At 33.2% G+C, this 26,608-nt stretch overlaps 1 protein-coding gene across 7 annotated transcripts in view; it reads left to right on the top strand.

Moving 5' to 3' along the window:
- Positions 1–26,608, top strand: part of LOC100373377 (uncharacterized) — an 83,701-nt gene that overhangs the window by 41,032 nt on the left and 16,061 nt on the right. Inside the window, exon 1 of one of the 7 annotated variants that reach the window (XM_085493460.1) lies at positions 23,547–23,611. The exons of 4 other annotated variants lie outside the window; for them this stretch is intronic. The gene's annotated coding sequence lies outside the window, so the exon portion shown is untranslated. Of the gene's footprint in view, positions 1–23,546; positions 23,612–24,237; positions 24,384–26,608 lie in introns of those variants that run through there. 2 more of the 7 variants (XM_085493454.1, XM_085493443.1) reach the window with 2 other exon arrangements.

Genomic DNA, 26,608 nt, shown 5'->3' with positions numbered 1-26,608 from the left:
AAAATAGAAACGTCATGTAATAGCCCATGTGTGTTGTAATAAGAATAGAAACGTCATGTAATAACCCATATGTGTTGTAATAAGAATAGAATCGTCATGTAATAACCCATATGTGTTGTAATAAGAATAGAATCGTCATGTAATAACCCATATGTGTTGTAATAAAAATAGAAACGTCATGTAATAGCCCATGTGTGTTGTAATAAGAATAGAATCGTCATGTAATAACCCATATGTATTGTAATAAGAATAGAATCGTCATGTAATAATCCATGTGTTGTAATAAAAATATAATCGTCATGTAATAACCCATATGTGTTGTAATAAAAATAGAAACGTCATGTAATAGCCCATGTGTGTTGTAATAAGAATAGAAACGTCATGTAATAACCCATATGTGTTGTAATAAGAATAGAATCGTCATGTAATAACCCATATGTGTTGTAATAAGAATAGAATCGTCATGTAATAACCCATATGTGTTGTAATAAAAATAGAAACGTCATGTAATAGCCCATGTGTGTTGTAATAAGAATAGAATCGTCATGTAATAACCCATATGTATTGTAATAAGAATAGAATCGTCATGTAATAATCCATGTGTTGTAATAAAAATAGAAACGTCATGTAATAACCCATATGTGTTGTAATAAGAATAGAAACGTCATGTAATAACCCATATGTGTTGTAATAAGAATAGAAACGTCATGTAATAACCCATATGTGTTGTAATAAGAATAGAATCGTCATGTAATAACCCATATGTATTGTAAGAAGAATAGAATCGTCATGTAATAATCCATGTTTTGTAATAAAAATAGAAACGTCATGTAATAACCCATATGTGTTGTAATAAGAATAGAAACGTCATGTAATAACCCATATGTGTTGTAATAAGAATAGAAACGTCATGTAATAACCCATATGTGTTGTAATAAAAATAGAAACGTCATATAATAACCCATATGTGTTGTAATAAGAATAGAATCGTCATGTAATAACCCATATGTGTTGTAATAAGAATAGAATCGTCATGTAATAACCCATGCGTGGTGTAATAAGGAATAAAAACGACTTGTAATAACGCATGTTTGTTGCAATAAGGAATTTATCGAATGCAATGTATATGATCATGACGTTATGTAAGTGTCACTACACAAACCACGTACACACACTCACACATTCCTCACACAGTTTCTAGCTCGAATAATTCAACTTTTGAATTCTTTGTATTTTTCAGGAATGGCCAGTTTAAATTTTGGAGAAGCATGTGTATTAAGAGTACAATCATTACCCATGATGCATCATAACTATATGTTACTCATTGTACACCTTTATTTCTCACGTTATATTGAGATCAGATTTATATATTTCAGGTATAACACGTAGAGCAGGATGTGATCACTCTTTTCGTAACACCTAATATCACCTCTAGAAATGATCATTGTCCAGTTAATACACTTAATACTTTACTGCTATCTGCCTTTGAATCCAAATAAATATTTTAGAGAACAGTGTTCATTGCCGGAAGCACGTTATTACTAATTACTTGCTACGTCATACAATATTGAAGTGTGAAAATAGTAAAGTACACGCGTGCGTCATTCAGTCGTTTATGTTTAAAGCGGGGGGGGGGGGTCGGAACCTGCGCACGCGCGGAAATTGAGAACCAAGCGACGATAACAACACACGCTAAAAACGCAAAAGCTCGTGGGTAGACGCTTGTTTGTAAACAATGACACGCTATGGTGGTCTGACGTATGCGTAGGTGACGACTCTCCCGCTTTAAAGCAGTACTTCGGCATTTGTGGTAGATTACCTGAATGTTGTTTGGAATTCTACTTTTTATTACATGCCTTCATCTGCCCGCCAACAAACACACACTTTAGAATAGGAACATCCGTGGATTCCAGTCAGCCATGTACGGACCGTCGTCAATAGCAACAGAGAGGTCCAATGATCAAAGAAATTCCCGGAACTACGTTCGTTCGCTTGGAGACACATTATAAAAAATAAAAAGGACAGTCATGATGATGTTAATATTCAATATTTTAATAAAAGTTTGCAACCACACACAGATCCATCACACATGTTATAGCACGCAGATTCAGTCGTATACGGGTTATTGACACTAGCTCAAAATGTCTTCGAGGCACCGCAATTCTCCAGTATTCTGAGTTACAGAATCGGTACAGCGATGTCGGGCAAATGACGTACCTGCGCTCGGGCACAAACGCCCATATTCGGGCAGTAATATATAACATTACGATTCAATACCCACACAATTCATATAGTGATCCCTATATTTTGATTTATGCAAAATCGTGATCTGTAGATCTCCAAGTTTGAAGTTGTATATTGTATTTACGGTGATGTTTTATGTTTTTTGTTATGTAACCTGTAATTTTTATTTAGTTGCCTTTAGCGTGTAGTGCCAACCATGTTATAAATATATAATACCACAAATTTTCTCTCTCGTTTGCGCCTACATTCACCCCTAATTACTACCTACACTCAACCTTTATTACTGCAAGATTTGCACCAATCCTCCCCCACAGCTTGGATTTATCGTAACATCATGATATTATTCATAATTGGAACAAAATGCGATCATGCGCATATACACGTTGTTCTTGTAACGTAATACTTCGCAATTTCATCGTATCACTCTCCGCATATGAGCCAAAAAATAGTTGGAAGTTTTAATGTAGTTCGTTCATATTGTCATTCTTTTGATTTTCCTTCATATGTCACGCAAAACAGGAGATTTATGAAAGCCAACATGTATTATGTAGCTTTTATCTTCAACTTGAGTTTAACGAGATGTTTGACAAGAAAAGTTGCAGACAGTGTAGTTATTTTTCATATGTAACCATATGACCATATTATTCATCCTCATACACCCCATGTATAGTACAGGTTCTGAAAACGTAGCTTTTTTAGCTACCGATATTGCAATATCTGTCAAATATTTTAAAAAATGGATTAGATTACTAAACAGATTAAAACAAAAATTTAAATTTAAAGTTGAAGTTTAATATGAAATTGAAATTCACTCTTGTAAATAAATAAAGTGGTGAAACTGCCATAAACGGGTTTAAATGTGCATATTCGTTGACAAATTACAAACTGCAAGATTATGATTGTGAAACTGCACGTACAAATTATGGCAGAAAATCAAACCGCAGTGAAACATGTATTACATTTCTGAGGAGGTATTCAAGAGAACATGTCAACGGATGACATTTGTTCCATGTCACTATATAGAAAGGTTTTATTTTCTGTAAGTAAACTATTTCCCAAAAACGTAGACACGTGGAAATGTCAAATATAAAATTCAGTAGTCACGTTATCTTGGTAACATTTCACATATATTTTATATTTGTGTACATATTTGCTGTAAGCTTAGGGACGACGTCAAAAGATCGATGTCGGATAAAAAACTTAATTCCTTTAGTTTTTTTTCAACCCCACCCCACCCCCACTGAAACTTAATTGATAAATATTGGTCATGGCGTCAGACTACATTCACCATTAAATACAAATTGATAATCGGACAATAGTATGACATAGCAGTTGGTTGTCAAATAACTTTACAAATGCATCTCATTTGACGCACATATTTACACTCGGACCAAACCATTTTTTCGTCTTGGATGTTTTTTTTTTTCATTTTCTGTTATTTCTGTCCCTGATTTGGATAGAAAAAAAAAACGAACTACAAATACTCCAAGATTGTTTTGACTTCATTAAAAAATAAAATCGTTTTTGTAGGATGTAAACTTTTTGAGGTCAAAACCCCCCACCCCCAAACTAAATCAAATAAGTTTTTATCCGATATCGATCTTTTGACGTCGTCACTTATCAAAATACTGTAAATGAATATCTTTTCGTAACCAGAATGTGGGAATTCACAATGTGAAAGCACATTTTGTCATAATAGAACGAATTGATTTGTTAAACTGAACAAATCAAATTAAATTTGTGCTGATTGACTTATCGGAATTTAAAAATGCAATTCTGATTTGAAGAAATACACAGAATATCATGCACAGGCCTATTATATTGGAATTTACGTTACATAAATTCACCGAGCTGTTTGGCTAAAAAGTACTGGAGCCAAAAACCTCGAAACTTGTGATAAAACAGTACTGCTCTTGTATTGTTACTTTCGGCAACATTTGAAAAGAAACGTTTGGCGTTGCAACTGCAGCATTTGTTGGACAACTTTGTATTACAGGCAAGTTACAGATTGCTTAATGTATGCCTGCCGTTACTAAATTTAACGTTAAAAATGCTTTGCTGGTGGATAGGACGCAATATAGCAATACGCTATCGTCTGAGATTGTACAGGAATAACGTAAGATGTTCAAATTATCTATGCAAACTTAAGGCACAGAACAGTGAGTTAAAAATGATTTATGATTGTAAAATTCAAAAGCTTATAAAGGCGAATACGGCAGTGCATATGTCACAATTACAATATTAAAATGCATCGAGATCCTATGATTATCTTGGTTAAACTGAAATATGATCAGATGTTATTGTCGTATATAAGATAAGCTCATTTCAATTATTTAAAATATGAAACGAAATTCCCTTAAATCCCCGAGGTTTAGAATAGTATATATAAAACATATCTCGATACTTGTTCTATATCCCATGTGACCAATGTGGATATTAAACTATTGATATAATCATTCGACTCGTATTTTTTTTAATAAACCTGTTTATATGAATTATAATGTTACTCACACAATATAGGAGAGTATATGTTACTCACACAATATAGGAGAGTATAAATTCAGAACTGAAACAGAAATGCGTTTTAAATATTATGTCAAATATAACATTTACAATCTCTAGATCCAGTATTGTAGCTTGTGAAAGCGTCCGACGTAATATTCCATTCAATGCCAATACTAGACTATACTAATATTATATCACATATGTGTTGTAATAAGAATAGAAACGTCCTATAATGGCCCATGTGAGACACTAACTAAGCAAAAAAATTAAATGTTTTTATTCATCATATAATGATTGAAATTAGTCAAATAAATATAAAATACACAACGTATAAATAAACCATGGTTTATAACAATAACATACATCTAAACTAATTGAATCCAGTATATTGGAATTGATTACGGGTTTGTGCTATCCTAGTGAAATAAAGATTGTCATCAAAGTCCATCAATTTATTCATTTCAAAGCATTCTAATTTTGGCAATATTGACACATACAAATAAATATAAATAACTCCTTCTAGTACTGGGAGATGACCATAACGAAATTACAAAGAAAAAACAGCACAAATACAATGGATCAAGACAGTCTATATGAACGATAAATTCCAATTAAAAGTCATAGAGCATGAATCCATCGGATCAAAGAATACTGAAATTGAAAGATACATCATTAATATTTTGCGATACCAATCATAGATATAGTTATTGAGCATTCCATTCCAGACGTCGGGGTTAAGGTAGCATTATGATATTGGACGAGGGATTAAAGAATTTACTATGAAGAATCACAATGCTAGATACAGAGCGTCACATAAATATAATGCTCTAAAAAATTGCAGGAAAAATAACGATGTCTCATAATGAATAGACCATTGAGTGAGATTAATCTCTCAAGTATAATCACGTGCAATTACGGTGACCTTGTAGCTGAAATTGATGATGCTACAGTGACATTTAATTGAACGAGTCGCTTGAGCGGACATCGTTCTTTTGTCATTAAGCCTGAACTTTGATCTGACTATAACCCTTAATAAACTGCTTGTTTTAAAGGGTTATAGAACAAATAATGACTAATTTATTTGATAGCAGTGATAACGTTTAGATATATGCATAAAAAGCAGTGCAAATGTATTCATGTGACATGATATTGCTCTGTGTTAAATATATTGCTACTGAATCGCACACAGTGTATGTATTTTTTTAAATGAAATCTTGCTAAAAGCAAACTCCCCATCCTCCATACATATGTAAATTTACAGGTGACACCAGGGCGAACGAATGTGAATGAGACGTGCACAGTTTAAGAACAGTTATATTATTATTATTTATTATTATCATTATTTTATTTCCATTTCTCTAAAGAAATATACCCCACTAACCTGGGGGAACAGGTTACAATGCGAAAGTTACAGGCGTGACTTTAATCGCCTCAATAAAATAAAGTATTATAATATATATATATATATATATATATATATATATATATATATATATATATATATATATATATATATATACATACATACATACATACATATATACAACTCATCTATTGGAGAACTCACACTAACAAATTATATCTAATCTGAAAAGCTGTGTATACACATCTTCCAATACTTTGGGTTATATTATGACACCCCGTCACCTAAAGGACTAAAATCACAGACAGGTGACTTCCATGAAATGCAATATTATAATCAGTCCATTAATGCAAAATGCTGAAGTTCAAGCATAAGAACCCACTACATATATATACATACATATGTCACATATATATTCATTGATATCTTACAATGTTGTTTGAATTCATAATAAAAAGATACAGTTAATGATATTCATTAAAAATAGAAGCGCAAGTGATGGTCATTTACAACATCTTCTATGCTTTGTATCTAGATTAACATGATAATGCTGAGAAGAATGGCACTTTAAGCCATCCGTCTATGACTTGTATTAAAAAACAAATTGTGGGTAATTGTATTTAAGTATGGCTTACTACCTTTGCATATCATGAATCACAAACTGGAATGGGTAACGCGAGGAAAAGGAAAAAAAAAGAGTTTCACTTATCTTAATGCATGTAGAGCAGCTTATTTGGTGACTCGGTAATTATTAACGTTGCACCTTAATAAGTAGTTCATGGTCATATGGGATTGTACATTCTTATAGATATCCCGTGTAAAAGTTTATAAAAGCGTTATAACTGCGCACATGTATTACTTTGAACAGTCAGTAATAATTACCAAATAAAACTAAAAAAAAACAGGTTCAGAAAATTGTATTTGTTATCACAAATTACTTTTAATTTATTTCGCTGTCTATGTCAATAGTGTTTAGTGTATAGTGTGTGCGACGAGACTTTGCTAACTTTCGCTTTCTCGACATATATACATAGATATATAATCAATGATTTGCAATATAAGAATTGTAATAATAACGAAAACACTTATTCCAATATGTGATATTTGCTATTTGATATATAGCGAGATGACAAAACCCCAATATTGAATGTGTTAAACAATATTATTTTAATTAAAGCGAGATAAATATCTAAAATCTAGTTTTGGAACGAGTAAATTCTATAGCTACATAATATAGTTAGTCAGATCACACCATGCGTTGGCCGCATACAACACAACGCGCTACGCTACACATATTATTCACAGACATAGTAATAACAAGCAGGAACCCATCTGATAAAACCTGCATATATTCTATTGTATCGGGGATATTGGCAACTGGGGCTTCCTTCCCATGACATTTAGCATTACTCATATCCTCGAGCGAGTTGTGTGGGTTCAAGTTTCCAAGCTAACTAATCGTCAATTCGCAGTATACACGTAAATATCAAACAACCTGCACGTGATCTCATCGGAAATATTTTTTGATGACGACACCATGGTAATATAGTGATTACACGTTGATTTGATCCTGAGAATTCATATTTTGATTTTAATGTAGTTTAAATAGTAAGGTTATTGGGTTAGTGAATTAATAGTGAAATTTATCTTCATAGACCGATTATTCACCCCAGGGTAATGTGATTGATATTTGTAGCATATATACGGTGTGCGAGTGATGAGAGCCACAGTACATATTTAATACATACCACTAGTATTTGCACTCACCTTCAAACTAACGCATCAAAGTAATATTGAATTGCATGTTGTAGGTTTTCCCGAGATTAAGTGACCCTGTGAGCCTTAGAATTACCTTAGACGAGCTACAATACGCAGGTTATTAGCTGATTTAATACTAGTTACTGTTAAGGGGATTCATACTACTGTCTAATTACAACATCACGCTAGTAAGACAATTGGTAAAGGTTAATGTTAAGCTATAAATAATTAATTAATTGATTATCCATGTATAAATGGATTAGAATCACGTGTTTTTTGTGTGTTTTATTCTCAATCACAAATGTTTGCATGTGCAATTTCTCAAACTCTATTTTGGAGAGAATGATTGAAGAAACACTAATACCAATCAATCACGAACTTAAGGTCGCTGTGATAGGTTCATAGGAAATGCAAAATTTAAGTATGACCAAGACAAACCACAATTAATCTCCAAGTAGTTTGGAAGTTAGTTGCGCCGACGATAAAACCGATTTTGCTCTTTTATTACTTTATATATTCTACAAGATTATATCTGTGATATATAATTCGCGTACACAATGGATAGTTCGTATATACCTTGCCTTCTCATCGTCTCATCCCGGATTATTCAAGTTGAAATGTTACCATGTATTCATCAAACAATAGACTCCAGAGGGACAGATACAACGTAGCCTTGTGTGAAATGCATGGATGACTGCTTTTGATGTGCCCAACATTATTTTCCTATTGCGTTTTGCGTCATGCAAATCGATATTGGAGATTATACATAGCGCTAGTTATGCACTGGAGATTACATACCACCTTTATCGTTCTAGATGCGTTCTCCTTGGCAGAATACATTGCTACAATATATATAACAACTTTACCGTACAATTTTACAATAATGATTTCGCTTTAATGGCATTGGTAATTGACTCTTACCCAACGTGTATAACCGCAAGCTTGCTTTAGGGCAGAATACCTGTTTTACAGATTGAATTATTTTAGCCAAGATTTATTATTATTATTATTATTATTATTATTATTACTATTATTTGTGCCAGGTGATATTTCGACACATTATATTCACTGCTGTCTCTACTGACTAATCTCCTTCGGTGAAATACAAGGAATACAAATTGATAATCAAGAAGTAATAAGTGCATCCTTTGCAGATGACTTAACATGCCTCCTCAGGGATGCAAAAACAGCTAAAAAATAATCACTTTCTTAGATAGAAAGTTAGAAAAATAGCTGGGCTGCAACTAAACAAAGCACCCAATCAATATGTTAAATGCAGACAGTTGTATGGAGGGGATGGGCAAAAACAAAACTTGGAATTTGTGCAAAGTAAAGAAATTCCGGGATTAGTCTATTTGAGATGGTGACACGCCAAAAGTGCTACACCAAACAGGATCAGAACATTTTAGAGATAGAATAATTCAAAAACTAAAACGTTGTACAACCAAAATCATTAATCAAGAAATAATTGGCAATGTCTTTGTCTAACCTAGATCAGAAAGAAACTTGATTCATCTGTTTGGCAATGATATTGACTGTTGGAGGAGTTTTAACAGCTGCAATGTAAAATGTATAATGGATGCAAATATAAGGGAATTTCAGTTTAAACAACATCTTGGTAGTCAATGTGAAACGTGTAAAATGTCACCTCCTAAGGTTTAAAATTCTCTCCGTACATTCTGTAAAAACAAGATAAAATATTAAATCATCTAATGTACGACAGTCATTGTGTGCAATAATTCAGGGAGACAACATCATATTGGGAGGCCCAGGAGCTTCTAGTCTGGTAAACTTATATGTATCTAGATGACAATATAAGTTCCGAGGAATGTATAACATTACAACACAGTAGTGTAACGAAATATTTAACCCACGAGATATAATACCCTCAGCTGCAAGACATTATTAACAAGTCTAGTTTGCTGCCAGAGATACGGCAGTTGAAGGTTAAAAAATGTTGTATCTTCATATTTTTTCCAGTCATGTGCTTTTCTAGGAATTAATGTTTTCTTTGGACATAAAAATGGTTGAAATACAAAATCGCCTAAACCAAATACATGGGCAGACTGTTCTCATACTGTCCAAACATAAATTTTTACTACTACTAAAATTCAAATTGTTTGAAACCTGCTTCTACATACCAACGCGCTAGACACCATCAGCATCGACCTTTTTCCTGCACCAAATATATTGACTAAAAACATTGCACGTGTGCATCAAAGATACTGATATTTGAAAGTGCAAAAGCACCATTACCCAGAATTATCCAAAAGCCTCAGTGTTAAATATATTAAAATATATTGTGCTAGACAACAATCTATGTAGATGCTGATCTGTGCTAGATTTAGATTTAGAACCACAAAATATACATCAATGTATAATATGACCTTGACTTTTGATCCAAAATTGTCGCCCGGTCATATCAATCGTAGTCATTCGTCTCTTGTGCTCCATACTAACAAAACATATAATGTGACATTGTTCTTTGTCCCGAAAATATACAAAGGTCTTGTGAGTCCCATTGGGACATGTGTGCCAAGTTTGAAGGCTCTAGCAATTTCTCTTCTGTAGTTATGTAACGAACATAAATAAACCCATACTTGTGAATCACATGGGGAATATATGTGAATTTGTGTCGTACTGGCTATTTGACTCTTGTATTTGTATTTAATAGTACCAAAATACGTAATAATAAACACATACTGGGATCTTGATTTTTGTCCTTTGACATATTGTGTCTATGAATTTGTCATGTTCCGTCGGTTACATGTGTTCCATGTTTTAAGTTCACAGCTATTCTCTCTTGTAGCTCAATAGTGAACATACAAAAACACATACTGTGACCTTAATTTTTAGCCCTTGGTCCCGAAAATGTATCTAGATGTCACAATGGAAACGCGAAGAAGGCCCTGGTTATTTTTCCCCTTTAGTCATATAATAGAAGTACATAAACTCATACTGCGATTTGACATCTGGCCTCAAAATATTGCTGTTCTGTGTGGGTGACATATTCAACATTTGTGCCAAGTTTGAATATTGTACCTATTTTTTGAGTTATAGATGCATACATACAATAATTACATTACATTAAACCGTTATGACATTATGTGATGGTTATCAAAACAACATTTATCGCCCCGCCCCTACGATTATCAGCGCAATTGTGAATCATGTGTCAACTCCATCTTTGTCGCTAAATGTTATGCCAACTTTCGATAATACCTTCGATAATACAGAAAATACGCGTCCAATCAGTATAGCCAAGCAAGTAGAGTGTGATATATTTGTGTTGTATCGCTGCAGTTATTCGTGATATGACATTGTTACTTCCACATAAATGAAACCGAAAACTGAAATAATAATTTTCCATTCATGGGTTATAGGTCAGATAATACCTATTCAATCATATAGCTCATGCACTTGATTATATACGTCTTCACACATAAATAATAAACAAATTCATAACATGCGTATTGATCTAAATACATAATATTGGGAAACTAGTGAGGCAATGTTACCAAATAATAATTATTGCACTTTTTGGCAATATTAAAATATTTAATAATATATTATTATTATTATTTAATTCTATTACTGTTGTTTGGCGTCTCCATACTATGTAATAATAATCTCGGTAATATGATTGGACGACACAAGTAGATTGAAATGTTGACATCATGGCTGATTAAATACGTCAGTATGGTGGTTGTTTTACACAAAATGTCTTGAAATATTTTTAGGAAATCAGTTATTTTAATATTTTATTAGCAATATCTCAAACACATGCCCCTACAAAATATTATATTTACAAAATGTACGAAACCCGTGTAGTAACTTCACTACATATATAAATGTAGTAGATTAGGGTCACTCATAAGATACCTGGATAGACATTATGTCGGATCGAGTAATGACACTCTAATGGCGTGATTATTTTTATGAGTTTCTGCATAGATTCACCTGTAAACTGAATTGTATACACTTCGAATAAGAAACGGCTGCATCTTTTCATTGAAAATTGTTGCGAGGGAGATATTGCAATGACTGTTGTAAAATTGTTTGATTTTTTAATTCGGTCACAGTCGGTATATAGTCTGAACTCATCATGGAACAGTGAGGTCACGATTCATGCGCAAAGAAACTGAGCACTACATTTCTTATGTGTAATTAATAACGGTTCAATATTATACAGACATATTATACATTATTCTGTTTTAAGGTAATGTTTCTCAAACATAATTTAATGTCGATAAGTTGTGCCTTGTTCATTGCAAGTTTCATATTGTTAGACTCATTATTTTTCCGTTTACTAGTATTTATTGTCTCCACAATGAATCCCGTCATGCATTGCTGTTTCGAAATCTGTCTTGGTGCGCGGCGAATACAACTAAACTGGGAAGTACATAGTGTACAATGTTTGCACGGACGCAGTGGTAACATGAGTAAAGTGGTCGTCCTATAAATACCAAATTGGAAGGGGACCTATTGTATATACAGAAAACAACTCAAGAGTCTAGTGTCATCTAATCTTAATGGAAAAAACTTAACATCGGATATTGATTTTTGTAGTCCATATTCGATATTCGAACAAAGAACACCGCGTGCAATTCGTTGACTTGTTGACATCTTAAGATTCTAAGAACTCAATCACAACCGAATCTACGGAGCTGCTCGGTGATGTTCGCCAATGAGCATAAATTAAATGTCGCATGTATTATTTTCCGCGTATCAATTCACGTACATAATTTTGCCGACAATACAACTCTAATGTTTCGAAAGTTTTCACAACATGTGTTGGATACTTTCAAAAAACCACTGTATGCTGGAAGGGTGTTGAACACATCTTGATACATGCGTTGGTTTGAACAGGGAATAACGAACACACTATCCCACCACGCAATACCACATAGACACAGTGCTTGATCTGTGCAATGGAAGTGCCGGACTACGTCATGAAACGCGTACAACGAAATATCTATTGCGCAAATCTTTAATATGTTTATCTAAAATAAATTAATCTTCAAATCACAATACCTGCATTTTCAAACCCAACACTTACTCTGAAGCAGAGAACTGAGGTGACAATATTGAAAAGTATACATCATTGTTAAATGATGAGCAGGATCGTTATAAGAAGAGAACCTACATAAAATAAATAAACACAGACGTTCAATTCGACATTGAGTCCAGACTAATAGCTATGGAATTGCTAGAAGGCAAATCATTGATCACGAATACGGTGTATGACACACATCAAGTAATTACTAAGGCTGTGTGATGTTTATATAGTCTCTGTTAGTAACACTTTTCGCAATATGCACTGCATATATATAAACCCCGTAGTCATAATATATACTATGAATCAGTGTTTTCTCTTAGTCACCTTAAAATCGATTTCACGTCGTTAGTCAGTGAAGGGTTATGTATGAAGGCTATTACTTAACCGCTTAACGTGGAAATGGCAAGTAATCTCATATCATGTCATAGGTAATAGGATACAATTATGATTGCGTACTAGTGAAAAAATAGAATAGAATAGAATAGAAAAGAATAGAATGGAATAGAATAGAATAGAATAGAATAGAATAGAATAGAATAGAATAGAATAGAATAGAATAGAATAGAATAGAATAGAATGATTTTGATTCTTGTTGTCCATTACTAAATTAAGAATGTGTCTCATGTAATTTTGTCATTGAAAAAAAGATATAATTGCTTCAATCAAAAATTATGTTTTTTCGTTCTCAATATACTCACAGCATGGCCATGCAGGGTTAGTATCGGCCATGAGTGGTATATATGGCAGAAGTCACGTTTCATTTTGTTCAAATTGGCCCATGGCAAAGCAAATTGTAGTTTTTAATAATTATTCAAAATAACTATTTATAATTTTCAAGCAATAAGATTACATAACATATTGATAATATTCGTCGTTTCAAGCTTATTTATCATTTTTTTCCATTTCATGATTAAATAAAAATCGACAACAAGACGCACATGTAAATCTGCACACCATGAGTTTAGGATTGTATAACGATATGCTATTCGTACAGCATATCCCGTCCTCGAACTTGAAAATAACATGTCATGTTTGTAAAAAATAGTCCGTAGTTTAGAATACAAATTGTCGGCATATTCAAATATGGCCTGTTGTGTGGGAGTTAATAGGCTGGGTTTGAGTTAACTGTAATGGAATTTAGATGTGCTTTGGTATGAGACCAAATTTTTGTTAATGGTTCACTAGTTCGGTAATTTTGTAAAGCCGTGATGTCGTACAATGATTTCGTTATGACTTGATGCAGGTAATATATATATGTGAGCTAAATGTGATTTGTTTATTCTATAATGTTATAGAGATACACTATTTAAAACGCCCTCAATGTACGTCATGCAGTCATTACCATATATTTACACTAATTCCAATGTAGCTGTAATTGTCGGGAATGGAAAACGTAATGGCTTCCCTTTTAGTAACCCACACTCCATACACGGATGAAGTGATTTCAAGTATGTATGTATGTATATACATATATATATATATATATATTCGCTAATAAACCACACTATTTCTGGCAGAGTGTTTCACATAAACCATTGGCGAAATTAGTGACAAATGGGAATAATTTTGTAATTACTGGTATTTTATAAATGATATTTGAAAGATATTATTTGATAAAACATAATTACTGGTGAATTGAAAAGAAAAAACAAAGAAAAGCAATCTCAGCATATCTATAACGACACGGCTTTGAGCACTTTTATGGTAAATTCGAATGATATGCTGAAATGACATAACATTCTAGCAAATACATGAATGTGGATATGTTTAATAAATTAGCAAAAATACTATATTTAAATTATTTGTTATAGAGTTGTCTAGCTAGACACTGCGGTCGGCAATATATCATTTATAAAGAAAAATAAGAGGAGCGAACACAAAATAGAGACCGGGGGTACTAATATAAACAAATATGTGAACAATTATACAGCCGACTTAGTTTTTCATATATCTCGATTATTTAATTTAACTTTACCTAATAATAATAAATTATGGAATAAAAGCGTAACGAAAAAACTTCCCCACCCATTGAATTGAACCATCGAGTTTTTACTTTTTCGTCGACTGTGGCGCTTTAATTTATAGTGGAAAATATATCAGAACTTCGGGTCAACCATCACCACCCCCAATTGCCTCAATAAGAAACATTTATGTTGTTCAATAAAATAATGTATTACATAAACATTATTAGAACAATCCTCTGAGGGCACTCTATCATGACTTGTGATACGAATATGTAGAATACTTTAAATTTATTTGTATTTGAATTTGTATAATGAATTTGACACACCCATATTTGCCAGTGGTTCTACCAACAAACAGCATTTGAGCCAATCTTTCGTGTTTTTAGTATTTGTTTCTTCGTGTACGTTCCGTTTCATTTTCAAGTTGATTGTCTAAGATGGCGAATAGAAATTGTCCATTAGGATAACCATTAACATATAGTAGGCATGTCTGCAGAGAATATAGGGCTTATTATAAGTGTATACTGGTGTGCGCTATGCCGTGGGTTTCTAATGCTACAACATATCATAATTTTCACCAATGGCACTTCGGATTAAACGCTGTGGGCAGTGCGTGGTGGGATAGTGATCGGTACAATTGACGACGTCATTCTCTTGTTGAAATATGATTTGCGCAAAGTCCCACATTCCCAGCATACAGTACTTTGGAGTACAAATCCATAACTAAACGCGCCCTGAAACGTTCGTAGCCTTGTATACTAATACGATTAATGAGCGCATTTTATTAATCGTACTGCAGGCAGAACTCCATTTTTCAAATAATAATCCATTGCCAGCCGGGAATGGGTTCGGTGCATCATGAGTGAGATATGATTAATGGCGAGGTTTTCTTGTGAATGAAATATTAGTTATCCGGTCTTTTCGATATTAGATATATTATGCTGTACAGTTTGTCAAGTATTTGAACAATGTATGAACAACGTAGGAGACTAAGAGTTATCGCATATATGTTATACTTGTCACTACCCGGGACAATACGATTCCTAGTCGAAGGCAACAGTTACATATTGGATATAACGAATTACAATGTGTGACTTTATTTTGTCCCTTAATAATCATCGGACATCGCGGAAATATTATGAGAAAAACTCACATCGGTTTAAGCACAACTAAGTATTTTTTAAAAATTTTCGAAACTGTCAACACGCATTCGGTTCGTGTTATAACCATTTCGTGGCAATGCCCATTATCTCTATATGACCTCCCAAGCCCTAACTTTGTGTATTTTGTTATATACAACACATCGTCATGTAATGATTGCTCGGTATCTGATAACGTGAGGGTCGAATGAATAACCATTTATGTCAGTAAGTCAATAAATTATTACTAACGTGGTGTCATCACACATGCGTCTAACTAGGATTAGTTGTTTTAAATGGCTACAGTTTTGACCACTGCTCGCAAAAGCTGACGACAAATTCCACGTTTTTCTCTGTTAGAAAAGTAATTAGTTGACAATGTATTCACAAATAGTCGCCGAAATCCAAAGTAATATTCGTCTGTGTATGTTCGGGAATTATAACAGTGTTAAGATGGCAGTACGAATCCTTAGCTGATATGTGTATGTATGTATGTATGTATGATACTCATTAAAGCAGGAGTAATGTTTGTGATAAGCATAATATTTTAGTTAAGGCCAGATCTGATCATGAGTACTGACCATGTTACGTATATATGCAATATCATCATTGAAGAGATTTGTATCACCAAGCAACTCACTGAATTAAACTGCAATTTGTTTAAAAGTTATAACAATATTAGGATTAATATAAAAAATAATATATGACTTTTTTATTCTATGTCCGGGAGTAAATCTTCGAGATAAAAAAAAGTCTTACCATAGGAAAGGGGCAAGAACACAAGTTCTGATAATGTTTCACGATATAACTTGTTTCTTTGAAAAGTCGCCAGTAACTCTATTTAAAAAAAAATCAAATTAAGTATCCTAAATGTATTTAATCAATAATAATAAAAGCATGAATATGGCGAACCTTTTTAAGTTTACTTGGTCTTTTCAATTCGTTGGCCATGTTATGTTATTATTGTTGTTATTTTCCACTCCAGTGTATTGCCAGTTAATATAACATTCATAATGTTTTATAAATTTAAACACATATTGAGTGTCTGATATATTGGGGCAATACTATATTTGCCATCTTGTGAGTCATCTAAGTGAGAGTATAATGTTTACGAGTTTAGCGAATATAGTGCTGTTATCGGGTGAACCATATTGCTTCGGGCAAAACAGACGCTTGGTATTGCCTTTGAAAAACATATTTATGTTCCACTGAGAAATTCAGAACGAATTCAGGCACATACACTGTATGCCAACCAATGAGCTCTTATGAAATGAAATATGTAAAACACGCGAAACACTAAAATTGAATTATGTGGTAGTGCCACGAGCCGGCTTCAGGTTTGTGTATCTCAATCACTTGTGTGGATCACATATTAATGTCGATATCGGTATCACCACTGATACTGTTTCTTAGTATCGGTTTAGATACAAATAGCGAAATTGACTCGACGAAATGTAATTGACGCGACGTTGGTTATATTTCAAACTATAAAACGACGTTCCAGCGGATTCATGTGTTCCAATATCTGTACCAATTGACGACGTTCATTTTATTAGTATGCTCAATCGGCCAGCTATGGTAAAAGTCAGTTACATCCGTTTCACTTTATTTTTTTACGTCACGACAGTTGTATTATTAATCTATATTTTGTAAACTGTATATTTCTAAATCACTGCTACAGTCAGGATACAGGATATCCCGAATGACTGAGAGTACGGACTAATAAACTTTGTAATCTTGGCATAAAAAGTCGAATGAATAGAATATACAATTATCTGTTAGCATATCAGACTTTGGCCATGTAAATCACAAATATACATCTATTATTTATTTAAATACAAAGGAGCGCGTTGATTTACATGTTTCTATTTATGAGGCAGAAAACTCCCATTTTTCGGCGATCTAAGCATGTGTTCATGCAGAAAATACAAAATCAATACATTGATTAAAGTAGTGTACTCGAGTAGTTCAAAATGATTCACTGGATGACGTCATGAGTAAAAAACGCAAACGACACGTAAACGCAGCGGAGCGTGGGTTTAAAGTAATAAATCGCATATCTGCGACATAATCACCTGAATGGAGTAGCTAAAGTTGCCTTTCTACTGGGCCGGGTTCAGATAACCAGATATATGATGCACATTGCTTCATACATTATTGAAACACAATCTCATGATCAACAATTCCATCGGTATCAAATGACACCCTGAAACATCAGAGCAAAAGAGAACGCGTGATACGTTACAAGCCTTCTCAAACTTAACCAATAGAAATAAATATTGTCAAATCTGGTGTCCAGTCTGTGCTTACAATGATTGGTACAGCATGCCTGTACGCCTTGCATAATTATCTCTATATTCAGATTTATTGCAATATAACAATGCATAATTTGACTACAAAGGTTACACATTGCTTCTCCACAGCAAATGCTTGGGTGATATAATATTCACTGCTTGTACCATGTTCAGCTCACGCAGAGTAGTTAGTAATCCATACATTCATTATACAATGTGTACTATCGTGTTGTTTGTTCAAACTGGTATATTCGTTTTTTATGTTGCACCTCGCAGAATGTAATGTGGTATCATTTTTTAAACAACATAAATAGTCAGAATGTACTAAAAATAAAGTACATGACTATAGGTGTCTATGAATACGATCCGGTCGTTGAAGTGTCGAAGTTGCGAAGCTAGTAAAATGTTTTATTAAGTTGGTTTATTTGGGTCAAAGGTATGATATGTTCAATATTGTAAATGTTCAATACAAGTCAGACACACCTATGGCTACACTTTCCGATAAATTAGCATAAATTAGCACAAATTAGCATGTAGAAAGGCAGTAGTATGGCTATTTGGTAATAAATCACATATAGCAAAGTAAAGCTTGGAAAGGCAGTGTAATTGTCATTTAATACCAACTATATAAGACAGATATTTTAAACAAAGATATCATGTAATTGTTTCACTACATTACAAGTCTACGTGCCCGCTCCCTGACATTGTACCCAACTACTTTAATGAAACAAAGGGAAACACTTTTTGTAAACTATTAATAAAATATTAATGTAATCGTATGAAAAACAAATAAATGTGAGTTACAACATTGCATGGAAGATCTACTTATTGATTACTGGCATCCATTATTGACGCTGACTTTACATAGCACATTGTCCATTGTCGATATAGGTGTATCATTCAATGATACTTGATGCCAATGAGGTTGTGTTTATTTCGGCGTCTCACTGTCTGTCACAATAAGTAAACATTCCGATTTTGGAAGACGTATGAATTTTTATATCTCGAACATTTTTTCAGGTTAGATATTTTGGAAGAAATGTGGGTTTGGTTACCACAGAAGCAGCAATATCTGAAAAGACGTTATTTCAAATAAATATTTTTAGGAGGGGTTGACCATAGCGCAAAAATAAATCCATTAGATTTTGTAAGAGTTCTGGGTTTGTTTGCGATAGAAACAATGGTTTCAGGAATGATTCATCATTGATGACTCAATAAATCAAATTTTCTAATATGAAGTACGTGTTATTGCCCGGTGGAAAACATCAGTCTAATTGTTGATTACAATATTAATGCCATCATCAGAAATGAAACCATGGCTGGAAGAATGTGTAGTGATGTGATGAAAATTTACAAAAGATGAGTGAAATTTAGATTGCCTAGTGGATCTATTGCCACGGTCTATGATTAAAACTAAACTTTCAAAAAATGTAGTGAAATGATATAGTCACATTTTATAGTCTAAATTATAGAAAATGTCATTATTACAAAATAATGAGTGATGAGTAATTTGTCTCTATCGGTACCATAATTGAAATAAAACCTGTGTCAACATTGTTCTTAAAGAACTGTAGTGTGTCGTCTGCGTTTCCGCGTTCCGACGCTGCTAGCATTTGCAATGCGTTACATGCTACGCGTCGGTCGGTACCACGATATTTAGGTACTACCCCCCCCCCCAAACAAACTACCACACCTAGTATATTGATGGATAAGATAGACAACATGAAAAGTGCATGTGAAATATATACTAGTAGTTCGGTCTCTCCTTACATACAAGGTGTTACATTACATATAATGTGTTGAATCATAAATGAACAATATTCGAACAAGTTATGGATGTATGTAACTGTTTAATTTAATACGATACCATAATAAACAAGTAGCAGCCTTGTGGAGAGAATTTGTGCAAAAATCAACTGGTTTTGAAATGGGGAACAAAAGTAATTTTGAAACTAAATTAGAAAATGTCATTTCACAAAATAGCAACTTGTATCTGAGATAAAAGGACATTCGAAATAGAGAATGTCATTGTAAAGATAGTTCAAACTAATGTTTAATCGCGATACAACAAATATGTAATCAACACCCATATCTGTTTCCTGAAATGAGGTCATATCGTTGCCAGAGAATGTGAGTGAAAGTAGTATCTATCAATATCTCCTGAATGCAGCAAAAAACTTAAAATATTGCTTTACAATTAAAACTAAAGCCGATGTACACCATCAGTGTATTCAACAATTAGCAACGCTGTTTCTATCGGTGTTAAAAGTCGAATCCGATCTACTGACATGTTTTATCGTGATTTCCAATAATAGATCGAACAAAAGAAAAACACTATTTTTAGACCAATCGATATATGAGACACTGTTCATTACGCTTGCAAACGTGGGTTACTATAGGGACAACTTTTAGCAGTAATGATTAGAGGTTCAAGGGTATATATTCGTTTAAATAATAAGTACACCATTTGGAACACTGTGTATAAAAGAATAAAAATATGTTAGGATCGAGTGTCACAACGTATTGCTTTATTTTGATGATCACATAATTGCTTAATACATTCATTTGACGAATGTCATGAAACTAATATATTTTAAGTGAGACGTGGATACAGAGGATCATCTGCGCTTTGTTTGTATACAGGTGTATACATTCTATGCGCGTTTCTGTTTGCATATATCTAGCGAAAGCTCTAACCAAATTATCATCGGTACTGTAACTGTTGTATTGCCATTAAAAGGTCAGTCGGTATTCCTTGTGTACATAACGACATTGCAGTTCTAAATTACTTTGTTGAATGTTGATATGAGCGGACTTAAATTGATTTGTATTTGTCTATATATGAAGCTTGCGTTCTGCTAATGTGACATCATACTGTTTATACGACACTTGATGAGTGAAATTGCTCCAGGCATTACAGGAAATAGTATAATATTAGTAAGTGAATCCCCGTGTGTTAGAATTGTATAGTGACGTGTGAACACGGCTTAACACTCTATCTAGAGTTACTGATAGGTATTGCTTTAATATGCCGCTTTTATTAATAGTTAATCTCATAGTCCTCTTTGAATGCAATTTATTACAGGTGAATCAGACAGATAATAGGCATTACATGCAACAGACAACCCCATTACAATATATTGTATTTAGCCACAGTCACAAGCCACGCGTCTTTTCTCTTAAAGTTGACTCCTTTCAATATGGATTGATATATGTATAAATAGCGACTTCCTGTAAATCTTATCAAACACAATGACTTTTCTGATACTGCAGGTTTTATTCATTTCCAGGGAATAAACCAGTATATACAATATATTTAAAACCTCAAAGAGATTTGACATTAATTAGAAACTAAAATGAGAGTGTCTCACAGGGCAATCAGTGACATTTATTTCCGTGTTATCCGAATAATAACATAAGATACAGTATGCGCAACACGCTTGCATTTGAATAGATTGCTGTATTCATTTGAATGAATTGCAAAAAAACGTGTGGTAGAGATGCAACAAGATGTTAGAAGAAATGCTACAAGATATCAGAGGCAATGCAACAAGATGTCAGAAAAACTACTATATACTTATAAAAAAAATGCAACAAACAATCAATGGAACAGTATAGAACTAAACAAGGTTGCACAAGAATTACAAGGCAATTGTAACATGTTTCTTGCACTAAAATCACAAGCTTTCAGTACATCAAGCTTACTGTAGAATTGCAATAAGTTAATAGTAGAACTCCACCAAGTTGACGGTATAATTGATATGATCTTAAAGTGAAATTGCTAACACGCTAACAATAGTATTGCAATTATCTTGCAGTATAATTACAACAAGGATGAAGTAGAATTACCACATCAGGTTTGCAATAGAGTTGGGATTGAAGTCAATGTTATATGATAAAATAAACACTAATTACAGGAGGGATTACTACCAGTTGTTGTACTCACATGGTTATTTCCTCTCACTTAACCACGCCATGTGACCCACGTGCCAATAATCTGTTCAAGTGTATGTTTGTTGATAATTGTATAATTCGCGGAATTGATTCTCGATCTCTCAAATTATAATGACATGTGTGGTTTATCACATAAACAGGTGCATATTGTATAGTCTTTTGGTAGATCTGACAAATGATCATTTAATAATATTTTACACAAACGAATTCGTTGAGATACATGTACGATGAACAGCATCGTCTAACTGGAACCATTATTTTATTGCTCAATGATAATACCACGCCGATCTCCGTATACGAAGTTGATCATTTATGACGTGTTTGTCTTTCTGGTAAACGTTAAAAGTAGTGTATCAATGTCAGTGTCACTGTTGTATCAAATGGAAACGGGCGCTTTTCCACGCACTTGGTCCGCTTACGACAGTAGTAATCTAAATAATTGAAACAGACTCAATCAAATGGTATAGTTTTTTTCCACGTATCTCACTGAATTGGTTCATCCCACTCCTACATATGATGTCATGCATTTAGTAAACACTAAATGCCCTTATAATCCGGTTATTACACATCCTGCTTCAGCATTCGCTCAGTAATAGTAAATCGTGATAATGAGATTTATTAAAACTAACCCCCAAGAAATACTATATTATTACCGCAAAGTAACATAAATCACAGCGTATCAATGTCATTGCAACATTTTCAACATAAAGAGAAAAATAAATAATGTGATCGTACACAATGTTAATTAATTGAAATATCAATTGTTGTTGTTGCACGTGAGTTTGTATGTTTGCAGTTAATATGTAATATTAATATAAAATTATATGTAATGTAATACGTTTGTTGTATGCAGCATAGAGCCATCTAGTGTTCATTTGTGCACCATTGTTTCCTACACCAGTGTTACCTATACATTAATACCTACACTATGGAATACATTCAGTGTCTACAATAAAAAAAATGTCAGTATTTTATTTCGTACATAAATCCTATAAATTCTCTGCTATATAAGTATTGATGAATGATAACAACATAATTTATAGTAAAAGCTGAAAATGAATCTCGCCGTACTGTACTAGAATACCAACCGCTGCCGGCCTACTCATCGGAACTTCCGGTGTATGGCGTAAATAATACTTAACGTCAATTGTACGACTGTCACTGTTCGTGAGACTGTAATTCGCAAACATATATGCATGCATTAATTATGCATAGTGGCGTGTATATAACATTGGATAACACATAGACATCACACCAGAATATAACCAAGACTATCAACGATTCAAGGAATCGATTTTGAAAATTGATAACACGACGTTGTCAGGATAGAGGTACGTGAATTTTCCGATTGGACTTACTTATTCGTCCAAAAGGAAATACTACTATAAGATATATATTATGTTCGACTAATGAGTGACGTTTATATTTGGAATTTGGGTCGTAGGTTACCCTTCGATTAGTTTAAAACGCGTTTCCAATGATGATCAATTTAGTTATGTCACTTGGAACTATATACATACATTTAAGATATTAGCAAATTTCCGAATGAGTCAACTAACATGAACTCCAAAATATAAGTTCCATTCCCCAATTAAAAGTGTAACTGGATACTGAAAATCTATAGAGTTTATGCCGAATCGTTAATTGTCAGCTTTCAATAATATATGTATATTTACATACAATATATTTGTTATATTACTTTAATCTAACTTAAAACGAGCGTACATATTAATCACAGGTGGACTATATAATCGGGTACATTGTGTGAAAGGGATTAATTTATTAACCGGAAATGGCTATCAACAAGAATAATGTATAATAAAGGTGTTATTTTTAGACGTGTCATTGTCAATCTTTTTCATTCATAAACTTAGATTTCTAATCAATAGAATTGAGAAGGGTTCGTATTCTTTTAATGTTATACAAACCACTGTTCTATGTATTCACGTCATTAAAGCCACTGACATCATAGAAAATGAACTGCGTGGGTTGGATTTTTTCAACTTGTTGCTATATGTAGTGGCAACACAAGCTTTCACAATCTTATCGCCGGAGAGTATCAAGATTAACTACTTGTCATACATTCCAGTCGAGGCTGTGTAGGTAGGTTACAATTCTTTGTGTTACATGCATCAACAGTTGAGTTCATAGCCATGATCTCCGTATTCACATATTATTCAGTTTTGGATTTCGAATAAACATTGTAGTGTAAACGTACCTGATTCTAATTACCACCAAGTAACACTACCACATCGAATAATATTACGTTACCAGTGATAGTACGTTTGTTGACATTTGTAGACAGCATTTTCGCCTATGAAACTGAATTGTAACCTATTTTATTCAAAAATGCCTTGAATGAACTACGGGGCCACTATTCGTTTTCTTATGTGTCATGCAACAACTGAATGACAGAATACAAATAATCAGCTTCTTTCAAATGATAGTACTTGGTGGATACACCTGACGTCCTCCTCGTCATTACAAGTTTATTACCTTCTTATGTTATAAAGATATATCAAGATTTAACAAAATATATTTTCATTATTCTGAAAATCAGGATCTATATCAGGAAATTGGTGATTTAGTTTTTTGAGTAATGAGATATAAATATTAATACATGGTGATAATTCATTTGTCAGTAGAAGGATTTTATTCCGTTTATATTAGAAATATTATTTTTTTGCACAAGGTTGTCCTTCTCACATAGTGTAACGCCATTTTTAATTCACAATTCAAAATGGCGATATGTGTTTAAATCTTTCCAGTGATATTATAGGCTTTCTGTAAGTAAAATTGAGGAACTAATAACAGTTCACATATCAAAGGAAGCATTATGTGCCTTTAGACCGCCACGAGACAGGGAATTAGTATTGCAGCATTTAGTTACGTAATCATGAGGGACATACTTCGTTATATGTATATATGTTATATTAACGAATGATAAAACAACTGACAGTATTGTACCTACTATTTTGTTTGATGTACAGTATACTCGTATTACAATAATGTATATTATCAGGTTAAGTGACATGTACTCGCATACATTACTGTAACACCTCAACTAATGCGATGTAAGAAGTATTAGTATGTAACAATGATAGCCCCTACCTACTCGTGTATCAAAATAGAGCGCATTTATATATATCACGCAGATAAAGTACATTATTACAGTGAACGTGATTGTTACTGCAGTAGTACGACTCTATATACTTGTACCATATAGGGAGTAAGAACCTTACCATGACACAACTGTCTGAGCTCACATGACTACAACTGTAGAATCTGTATATTCGTGTTACAAGAAGAAATGATAATTATGGAATACATGAATGAATGAATGAATGAATGAATGAATGAATGAATGAATGAATGAATGAATGAATGAATGAATGAATGAATGAATGAATGACAGATACTGACATCAAATGACCAAACAGTAAAATAGAAGGACGTGATTTTAATAAGGTCATACAACTGTTTGAGTTGTACTCGCTGCTTCAGGGACTCCACTAGGAATAAATTTCAGTCGTAAAGCAACAAAGCAAGCACAAGTAAATACAGTATTATGGAATAACTAACCAACCAATCTAAAAATAAACAATGTAAGGCATAATTCAATTTATCAGTTAATTGGACAGCTTTTAAATGAATTAATAAAACAGAGTGACTGATCAATTAATTGAACAATAAAACTACCCACTAACAATGAGAACGATAGCAAATGAAGAATTGCATGAATGAAGTTGAGTTATAATATGAGTGCTGTTGGTGTTCATATGAAGATCGATTTATATGGGGAGGTAACATTTGTCATTTATTGTAGTCATAATATTTGTAATTAATCAATGGGTTTAATGTGATATGGTGTGTAAATGATGTGATGTATTATAAGGTGTTATCATAGTGTAATGCATTCTATAGTCATGTGATAGTGTAATGCATTCTATAGTCACGTGATAGTGTAATGCATTCTATAGTCATGTGATAGTGTAATGCATTCTATAGTCATGTGATAGTGTAATGCATTCTATAGTCACGTGATAGTGTAATGCATTCTATAGTCATGTGATAGTGTAATGCATTCTATAGTCATGTGATAGTGTAATGCATTCTATAGTAATGTGATAGTGTAATGCATTCTATACTCATGTGATAGTGTAATGCATTCTATAGTGATGTGATAGTGTAATGCATTCTATAGTCACGTGATAGTATAATGCATTCTATAGTGATGTGATAGTGTAATGCATTCTATAGTGATGTGATAGTGTAATGCATTCTATAGTCATGTGATAGTGTAATGCATTCTATAGTCATGTGATAGT

Source organism: Saccoglossus kowalevskii, chromosome 1 (genome assembly GCF_978046115.1).
Source record: "Saccoglossus kowalevskii chromosome 1, keSacKowa6.1, whole genome shotgun sequence".
Taxonomy (NCBI): Eukaryota; Metazoa; Hemichordata; class Enteropneusta; family Harrimaniidae; genus Saccoglossus; species Saccoglossus kowalevskii.
Note: the sequence above shows the minus strand (reverse complement) of the source record. Positions and strands in the feature narration are given on the sequence as shown.